Source organism: Gossypium raimondii, unplaced genomic scaffold, assembly GCF_025698545.1.
Source record: "Gossypium raimondii isolate GPD5lz unplaced genomic scaffold, ASM2569854v1 Contig00303, whole genome shotgun sequence".
Classification (NCBI taxonomy): domain Eukaryota; kingdom Viridiplantae; phylum Streptophyta; class Magnoliopsida; order Malvales; family Malvaceae; genus Gossypium; species Gossypium raimondii.
In genome coordinates, this window is record NW_026291403.1 from 65,656 (window position 1) to 76,798 (window position 11,143).

Genomic DNA, 11,143 nt, shown 5'->3' on the forward strand with positions numbered 1-11,143 from the left:
TTTGTTTAAATTTTAGACTTTATAAATTAATTCCTATGTAAAATTCAGCCCAAGAGGCCCATTAAAGGCCTTGGCGAATTTCCTTAAAAAGTCAATAATTAGGGTTTTTAGTTTTCCTAATAGGGTTAGGAAAATAGGTAGGAAACCTATCTATATATGGCTTAGCCACCACCCTTCAAAAACATTACAATTACATTGAAAATTTCAGATTTGCTTTCGGTGAAAATTCTCTTTGAGTTCTTCAAGAATTTTCTCTTGAGTTTTCTTTAGAAGTTGTTTTAAAAGTCTCTTTGATTGTGGTAGCCATCTTCACCTTCTTCTTGCCATTGATCTTCTTTGGAGGGAGATTAGAGCCGTTTGAAGGGAGTTGTGAAATCTTCGGGATTTCAAGTCTTCTTAGGACTTTATTTTATTTGCTTGCTGTTCAATCTTTCTTTTAAATTCATTTTGTTCCGATTTATTATTTTAACTTCTTAAATCTTCTTGTTGCATTTCCACCCTCTTCAACATTAAAGAACTGGTCGGCCCTTTTCTTGGCGGTGATCGACCCACCCTTGGGAGCAGCCATTACTTGACCTACAAGCGAGGCTCGTTGTGTTTGCAAGTGGGCGTAGCTCAATCTTATTTTGTGGAGCTTCATTTAACTCGTTTTCAGCTCCTTTCAAGCTCAATGAGCTCGAACTAGCTCAATTTCATTAAGACCTTATTATAGTAGCTGAAATAAATTATTTGAGTCATTTAATTAGATTATTACGCTCAATTAATATTCATTTTTATTTGGTTTAAAATCTGGACAAATTTAATTATGCATGTTAATTGAGTTATAATTATATGTTATTAATTTGTCTTAATTTATACAGACTTATATATATGTTTTAAGCTTGTTTTAATATGTTAACTTTATTACTTGTTTTAATTATGTCTTAAGGCTGCCGAATTTAATGTGCAGCATTTTAGTGTTAATTTAATGTGTCTAAACATGAATTTGAATTATTTGATGAATGTTGCTGCAGGTACATCATCCATGAACGTTTTTGGAGCATGAAAGGTATTAAAAGAGGGTACATGAAGGGGACGGCACATGCATGAATGGGAGAATGAAGTTGGCTGCTGTTTGAAGTCTCCTAAGTGACCATTCAGCCGAATTTATTGCTTACACACTGTTGAATACATCATGGCTGTTCGGATCAAGGTGTTCACATTCAAAGACTCTTCAAAACTTGGTTTTCACACTCAAAGTGACTACTCAACATCTTCTTAATTGCTGGTAATTTTTCAGCAATAGTTGCCAATTAAATGAGCTCCTTTAAGCACATCAACCGAATGTAGCTGCTGCCATTTACTCCCTCAAGCTCCAAGTTCAATTGTCCATCTAGAAGGTGACCATTGGAGCTCCAAGTTCAGCCGAATCTAGCTAGCCCATTTAAGTAATTCATTTGCTTAATTTTTAAGGAATTTAAGTGACCATTCGGCTAGCCTAGTGGATTATTATAAATAGCTAAATTTTCACTTTGTAAGGGACTTTTGACATTTTAATTAGCGAATTGCTGCCAAATTTGTGAGGCATTTTCTCTCAAATTTCGTTCGAGACCCGTAAGACTTATCTAAGCTTTTAGTGGCGTCTTTCCAAGTCTTTTCCGAACTTATCACTCCTTAAACCCGAGTGTGGCGTTCACCTTTGATACCTTTGGTTCATACTTTCCTAAGTATCGGGTCAAGGTCCTTTTCAACCATTTCCAATTCATTTAGGTCCTATAAGTTTTGGTCAACACTCTTCTTTAGTGTTGGTTCACTCTTGACCTTTTGAACCATTAACATTTCGTACCAAATCGTATTACCATTTCAAACCAAATCACCTTACCAATTTGTACCAAATCGTATTACCATTTTGAACCAAATCACATTACCATTTCGTAACAAACCCAAAACCGAACTCGACCAAATTCAAACCAATTCTTTCTCATCTAAACCAAAACCATACCAACTTTGTTCATCCGACTTGCTTTCTTTGAACCCAATTTCTTTTACTTTCTCTTGAATCGATTTATTCAAACATACTTCTTCGTTACGATCGGAACTAAACGACTCGATTCAACTACTAAACCGAGATCGTATCATTTGGTATCGAGCTTGAAAGCGAGGAGTACCAAAGATCGAAGAATTCAAATTAGGTTCGTGAATTGAAAAAAATTCGTGCAAAGAAAAAAATTAGTGCAAAAAAATTCGTGCATAAAAAAAAGAGTTTGTATTTGTTTATATTTGTATTCAACTTATTGTAATTGAAAATTAGAAAAAAGGAAGATCGAGAGGCAACTATGGCTCGTTTCTTAGCCGGACTTAACCGTGAAATAGCCAACATAGTTGAGTTGCAACACTACGTGGAGATCGTCGATATGGTTCACATGGCGATCAAAGTCGAAAAGCAACTCAAGATGAAAGGAGCCGTACGAGGTTATTCCTCTTCGAATGCATCCAAATGGAACCAAGGGACAAGTAAGAATGTTTCAACGAATCAATCAAAAGAAACTACGGTGCCCATGAAGTCCAACAAGTCTATGGCCGAATCTAGCAAAGGTAAGGCCATTGAAAATACTCAATCCCGAACACGTGATATTAAGTGTTTTAAATGCCAAGGAGAGGGCACAAGCCAATGCCCAAATCGTAACACAATGATCATGCTTCCCAATGGTGAGATTGAATCGGAGGATGAAGTAGACAAAAGCGAAGAAGAAGTTCAACATCCATCCGAAAATGAAGAAGAAGTAGAGTTTCTGTTGAAGGCGAAATGCTCATTGTAAAAACAAGTCTTAGTGCAAAGCTCTATAGGTGAACATAGCGAGAATTTGTTTCATACCGATGTTATGTTCATGGAAAGGTTTGTAGCGTTGTAATCGATGGCGGGAGTTGCACAAATGTTGCAAGCACACTTATGATCGAGAAGTTGTCTATTCCGACCCTCAAGCACCCGAGTCCTTACAAGTTACAATGGCTCAATGAAGGAGTCGAACTTAAGGTAACCAAACAAGCAATGATTCCCTTTTCAATTGGAAAATACCAAGGCGAGATTTTGTGCGACGTTGTACCTATGCATGCGGGCCACTATCGCTTGGGAGGCCGTGGCGCTTTGATCGTGAGTCAAGCACGATGGGTTTTCTAACCAATACTTGTTCAAGCACAAAGGCAAAACGTCACTTTGGCCCCATTGTCTCCACAACAAGTGATGGACGATCAACAACGCATAAAGCAATCCTTGGAGGATTTGAAAGAACAAAAAGAAATTGAGAGAGAGTGAAAAGAAAAGACAAATGATTCAAAAGAAAAGAATCGAGATTGTGAGAAAAACAAGATTAAAGAAAAGAAAGTGAAAAAATTTGAGTGAGAGAAAGAAAAATGTTTTGATTAATCATTGTCTTCATGTCTCTTCATATTTTCAGTTAAACCAAGCAAGGAATTATGATTACATTATATTCACGAGGAGAGAAGGTTCATATTGCGAGAATACGGTAAAACCGATCCTCAAATCCATAATCTCAAGGATAGACAAGGTTTGGTTTCTGAAGAACTAAAAACATCTCTATCTCGTTCAAAAGGTGATGACATTCGTGAATATGACAAGTTTGATGAAGAAGTGGAAGATTATTGGCCACTACTAAGTTTAAATTTGCAAAACTTGATTCGACTAAGTGATCTTGTTTCTTTTGGCGATTAATATTTTTTCACATATTTGTTTAAAAGACTTTTTGTTGATTTGTGGTTATTCATTAAAATCCATTCGTCCATTGGATGGGATTTTCCATGGTGAAGATTTGACAAATCGATTTAATTGTTTGATTCATGAGTCTTCGAATCCATTTGATAGAGTGTGTTGTGGGATATGTGTTTATTTGAATGAACTATCCATATTAGTAGAATTATTTCCCATGTCTAGTTCCTTGATGAATTTGGAAAATCAATGTGGAAAGGTAAGGCTTATCTATATTCTTGAATTCGATAATAGCCTATTTGTTCCAATTATGATTGAAAATTTGGAAAGAGTTTGCAAGTTTTTAGTTCATTGTGTCATTCATAATTCTCTTTATTGTGTAGGTGACACCTGAAGCGGCATTGCCCTAAAGAGGAGGGCAAGTAACTAACCGGTGCTATTTTATTCTATTCATGAATTTCGAGTTCTTTGGGCATAAGTTTGTCAAATTCAACAACCAAGGGGCTTTGTTAATAGAAGTTTTTCATGAGCAAGTGGCTCGATTTGGGGACAAATCGCTCTAAAGAGGAGGGATGATCGACCCGCCCTTAGGAGCAACCATTGCTTCACCTACAAGCGAGGCTCGTTGTGTTTGCAAGTGGGCGTAGCTCAATCTTATTTTGTGGAGCTTCATTTAGCTCGTTTTCAGCTCCTTTCAAGCTCAATGAGCTCGAACTAGCTCAATTTCATTAAGACCTTATTATAGTAGCTGAAATAAATTATTTGAGTCATTTAATTAGATTATTACAACTCAATTAATATTCATTTTATTTGGTTTAAAATCGGACAAATTTAATTATGCATGTTAATTGAGTTATAATTATATGTTATTAATTTGTCTTAATTTATACACTTATAAATATGTTTTAAGCTTGTTTTAATATGTTAACTTTATTACTTGTTTTAATTATGTCTTAAAATTTCCGAATTTAATGTGCAGCATTTTAGTGTTAATTTAATGTATCTAAACATGAATTTGAATTATTTGATGAATGTTGCTGCAGTACATCATCCATGAACGTTTTGGAGCATGAAAGGTATTAAAAGAGGGTACATGAAGGGGACGGCACATGCATGAATGGGAGAATGAAGTTGGCTTGTTTGAAGTCTCCTAAGTGACCATTCAGCCGAATTTATTGCTTACACACTGTTGAATACATCATGGCTGTTCGGATCAAGGTGTTCACATTCAAAGACTCTTCAAAACTTGGTTTTCACACTCAAAGTGACTACTCAACATCTTCTTAATTGCTGGTAATTTTTCAGGCAATAGTTGCCAATTAAATGAGCTCCTTTAAGCACATCAACCGAATGTAGCTGCTGCCATTTACTCCCTCAAGCTCCAAGTTCAATTGTCCATCTAGAAGGTGACCATTGGAGCTCCAAGTTCATAGAATCTAGCTAGCCCATTTAAGTAATTCATTTGCTTAATTTTTAAGGAATTTAAGTGACCATTTGGCTAGCCTAGTGGATTATTATAAATAGCTAAATTTTCACTTTGTAAGGGACTTTTGACATTTTAATTAGCGAATTGCTGCCAAATTTGTGAGGCATTTTCTCTCAAATTTCGTTCGAGACCCGTAAGACTTATCTAAGCTTTTAGTGGCGTCTTTCCAAGTCTTTTCGAACTTATCACTCCTTAAACCCGAGTGTGGCGTTCACCTTTGATACCTTTGGTTCATACTTTCCTAAGTATCGGGTCAAGGTCCTTTTCAACCATTTCCAATTCATTTAGGTCCTATAAGTTTCGGGTCAACACTCTTCTTTAGTGTTGGTTCACTCTTGACCTTTTTGAACCATTAACATTTCGTACCAAATCGTATTACCATTTCAAACCAAATCACCTTACCAATTCGTACCAAATCGTATTACCATTTTGAACCAAATCACATTACCATTTCGTAACAAACCCAAAACCGAACTCGACCAAATTCAAACCAATTCTTTCTCATCTAAACCAAAACCATACCAACTTTGTTCATCCGACTTGCTTTCTTTGAACCCAATTTCTCTTTACTTTCTCTTGAATCGATTTATTCAAACATACTTCTTCATTTACGATCGGGAACTAAGCGACTTGGATTCAACTACTAAACCGAGATCGTATCATTTGGTATCGAGCTTGAAAACGAGGAGTACCAAAGATCGAAGAATTCAAATTAGGTTCGTGAATTGAAAAAAATTCGTGCAAAGAAAAAAATTCGTGCAAAAAAATTCGTGCATAAAAAAAAGAGTTTGTATTTGTTTATATTTGTATTCAACTTATTGTAATTGAAAAATTAGAAAAAAAGGAAGATCGAGAGGCAACTATGGCTCGTTTTTAGCGGACTTAACCGTGAAATAGCCAACATAGTTGAGTTGCAACACTACGTGGAGATCGTCGATATGGTTCACATGGCGATCAAAGTCGAAAAGCAACTCAAGATGAAAGGAGCCGTCGAGGTTATTCCTCTTGAATGCATCCAAATGGAACCAAGGGACAAGTAAGAATGTTTCAACGAATCAATCAAAAGAAACTACGGTGCCCATGAAGTCCAACAAGTCTATGGCGAATCTAGCAAAGGTAAGGCCATTGAAAATACTCAATCCGAACACGTGATATTAAGTGTTTTAAATGCCAAGGAGAGGCACATCGCAAGCCAATGCCCAAATCGTAACACAATGATCATGCTTCCCAATGGTGAGATTGAATCGAGGAGGATGAAGTAGACAAAAGCGAAGAAGAAGTTCAACATCCATCCGAAAATGAAGAAGAAGTAGAGTTTTTGTTGAAGGCGAAATGCTCATTGTAAAACAAGTCTTAGTGCAAAGCTCTATAGGTGAACGCAACGCGAGAATTTGTTTCATACCGATGTTATGTTCATGGAAAGGTTTGTAGCGTTGTAATCGATGGCGGGAGTTGCACAAATGTTGCAAGCACACTTATGATCGAAGTTGTCTATTCCGACCCTCAAGCACCCGAGTCCTTACAAGTTACAATGGCTCAATGAAGGAGTCGAACTTAAGGTAACCAAACAAGCAATGATTCCCTTTTCAATTGGAAAATACCAAGACGAGATTTTGTGTGACGTTGTACCTATGCATGCGGGCCACTTACTGCTTGGGAGGCCGTGGCAGTTTGATCGGCGAGTCAAGCACGATGGGTTTTCTAACCAATACTTGTTCAAGCACAAAGGCAAAAACGTCACTTTGGCCCCATTGTCTCCACAACAAGTGATGGACGATCAACAACGCATAAAGCAATCCTTGGAGGATTTGAAAGAACAAAAAAGAAATTGAGAGAGAGTGAAAAAGAAAAGACAAATGATTCAAAAGAAAAGAATCGAGATTGTGAGAAAAACAAGATTAAAGAAAAAGAAAGTGAAAAAAATTTGAGTGAGAGAAAGAAAAATGTTTTGATTAATCATTGTCTTCATGTCTCTTCATATTTTCAGGTTAAACCAAGCAAGGAATTATGATTACATTATATTCCTGAGGAGAGAAGGTTCATATTGCGAGAATACGGTAAAACCGATCCTCAAATCCATAATCTCAAGGATAGACAAGGTTTGGTTTCTGAAGAACTAAAAACATCTCTATCTCGTTCAAAAGGTGATGACATTCGTGAATATGACAAGTTTGATGAAGAAGTGGAAGATTATTGGCCACTACTAAGTTTAAATTTGTAAAACTTGATTCGACTAAGTGATCTTGTTTCTTTTGGCCGATTAATATTTTTTTCACATATTTGTTTAAAAGACTTTTGTTGATTTGTGGTTATTCATTAAAATCCATTCGTCCATTGGATGGGATTTTCCATGGTGAAGATTTGACAAATCGATTTAATTGTTTGATTCATGAGTCTTGAATCCATTTGATAGAGTGTGTTGTGGGATATGTGTTTATTTGAATGAACTGTCCATATTAGTAGAATTATTTCCCATGTCTAGTTCCTTGATGAATTTGGAAAATCAATGTGGAAAGGTAAGGCTTATCTATATTCTTGAATTCGATAATAGCCTATTTGTTCCAATTATGATTGAAAATTTGGAAAGAGTTTGCAAGTTGTTAGTTCATTGTGTCATTCATAATTCTCTTTATTGTGTAGATGACACCTGAAACGGCATTGCCCTAAAGAGGGAGGCAAGTAACTAACCAGATGCTATTTTATTCTATTCATGAATTTCAGTTCTTGGGCATAAGTTTGTCAAATTCAACAACCAAGGGGCTTTGTTAATAGAAGTTTTTCATGAGCAAGTGGCTCGATTTGGGGACAAATCGCTCTAAAGAGGAGGGATGATACGACCGCCCTTGGGAACGGCCATTGCTTCACCTACAAGCGAGGCTCGTTGTGTTTGCAAGTGGACGTAGCTCAATCTTATTTTGTGGAGCTTCATTTAGCTCGTTTTCAGCTCCTTTCAAGCTCAATGAGCTCGAACTAGCTCAATTTCATTAAGACCTTATTATAGTAGCTGAAATAAATTATTTGAGTCATTTAATTAGATTATTACAACTCAATTAATATTCATTTTATTTGGTTTAAAATCTGGACAAATTTAATTATGCATGTTAATTGAGTTATAATTATATGTTATTAATTTGTCTTAATTTATACAGCTTATAAATATGTTTTTAAGCTTGTTTTAATATGTTAACTTTATTACTTGTTTTAATTATGTCTTAAGGCTGCCAAATTTAATGTGCAGCATTTTAGTGTTAATTTAATGTATCTAAACATGAATTTGAATTATTTGATGAATGTTGCTGCGGTACATCATCCATGAACGTTTTGGAGCATGAAAGGTATTAAAAGAGGGTACATGAAGGGACGGCACATGCATGAATGGGAGAATGAAGTTGGCTGCTGTTTGAAGTCTCCTAAGTGACCATTCAGCCGAATTTATTGCTTACACAATCGTTGAATACATCATGGCTGTTCGGATCAAGGTGTTCACATTCAAAGACTCTTCAAAACTTGGTTTTCACACTCAAAGTGACTACTCAACATCTTCTTAATTGCTGGTAATTTTTCAGGCAATAGTTGCCAATTAAATGAGCTCCTTTAAGCACATCAACCGAATGTAGCTGCTGCCATTTACTCCCTCAAGCTCCAAGTTCAATTGTCCATCTAGAAGGTGACCATTGGAGCTCCAAGTTCAGCGAATCTAGCTAGCCCATTTAAGTAATTCATTTGCTTAATTTTAAGGAATTTAAGTGACCATTCGGCTAGCCTAGTGGGTTATTATAAATAGCTAAATTTTCACTTTGTAAGGGACTTTTGACATTTTAATTATTAATTGCTGCCAAATTTGTGAGGCATTTTCTCTCAAATTTCGTTCGAGACCGTAAGACTTATCTAAGCTTTTAGTGGCGTCTTTCCAAGTCTTTTCGAACTTATCACTCCTTAAACCCGAGTGTGGCGTTCACCTTTGATACCTTTGGTTCATACTTTCCTAAGTATCGGGTCAAGGTCCTTTTCAACCATTTCCAATTCATTTAGGTCCTATAAGTTTGGTCAACACTCTTCTTTAGTGTTGGTTCACTCTTGACCTTTTGAACCATTAACATTTCGTACCAAATCGTATTACCATTTCAAACCAAATCACCTTACCAATTGTACCAAATCGTATTACCATTTTGAACCAAATCACATTACCATTTAAGTAACAAACCCAAAACCGAACTCGACCAAATTCAAACCAATTCTTTCTCATCTAAACCAAAAACCATACCAACTTTGTTCATCCGACTTGCTTTCTTTGAACCCAATTTCTCTTTACTTTCTCTTGAATCGATTTATTCAAACATACTTTCGTTTACGATCGGAACTAAACGACTCGGATTCAACTACTAAACCGAGATCGTATCGTGAGCAGAAAGATCGAACAAAATCCATCTTTTTGTAGATCTTGCCGTTACTTCCTCTCCATTCATTAGAAAATTTAGTTGCTAGAATTTGGGAAAACTATCTTTTGGTTCAATTTGGTAGAATCGCAATCTTCTTGAGCATCAAGAATCGATTTTGATTCATCAATCTTTCTTTTCTCTTGCTGCCCCAAACCCTAGCTTTCTATTTAATCGATTGTTTTCTTTTGGTGATGATAGGTTCGGTGTTAGGGGATTCTCTCAAGCTCAAACCGGTTCTTGGTTTCCAAAATTGACATCTTTTGGGGTGTTTTAATGCTTGCTGCAAATTAATTGAATTGGGATTTTGTTTCGAGATATGATTGGATCTAATCTTAATTCTGTTTCATTTTGAGATCGATTGTCAGAGCTTCGAGGAGTTTTCTCGTGACTTGGCAACTTGATCTTGGTCCGCTGCAACCTTCTACCACCAAGTGTCTATAGCTCGTTGGATTTGCCTAGTGTGGTTCGGTCTCTTTTGCGGATTATGAGGATGTTTTTAGTGAGGCCCTAAAGGCTTACCACCTTTACGATGGATAGAACATCAAATTGACTTAGTACCCGAGCTTCAATACCTAATCGACCAACCTATAGATGTAATCCAGGAGGCAAAGGAATTGCAAAGGCAAGTTGAGGAATTACTAGAAAAAGGGTACATTCGTGAGAGCCTAAGTCCTTGTGCTGTTCCTGTCTTATTGGTACCAAAGAAAGATGGTACGTATCGAATGTGTGTTGATTGCCGCCCAATCAACAAAATAATGGTAAAGTATCAACATCCAATTCCTAGACTTGATGATATGCTTGATGAATTACATGGTTCAATTATGTTTACAAAAATTGATTTAAAAAGCGGTTATCATCAAATTCGAATGCGAGAAGGGGATGAATGGAAAACAGCCTTTAAAACAAAATTTGGATTGTATAAATGGTTATTTATGCCTTTCGGCCTTACTAATGCACCTAGTACATTTATGAGATTAATGAATCATGTTTTAAGGCTTCACTTGGGTAAATTTGTAGTGGATTATTTTGATGATATTTTTATTTACTCCAAGACATTAGATGATCATGTTTTCCATGTTAGAACCATTTTGGATATTCTGCGAGCTGAAAATTTATTTGCCAACCTTGATAAATGCACATTCTGTTGTGATAAACTAATATTCTTAGGTTTCATAGTTAGTGCTCAAGGTATTCATGTCGATGAGGACAAAGTCAAGGCAATCAAGGAGTGGCCGACTCTAAATCGATAGCGAGGTGAGATCTTTCCATAGTTTAGCTAGTTTTATAGGCGATTTGTGAAAGATTTCTACTATTGCTGCCCCATTAACAAAAGTTATAAAGAAATCAATGAGTTTCAAATGGGGTGAAACCCAAGAAAAGGCTTTTAGACCCTAAAAGCTAAGTAATGTTCGCTCCTCTTCTTAAATTACGATTTTACAAATACTTTTGAACTTGAGTGTGATGCTTGAGAATTGGAATTGCACTGTTTTAATACAAGATAAGCAACCAATTGCT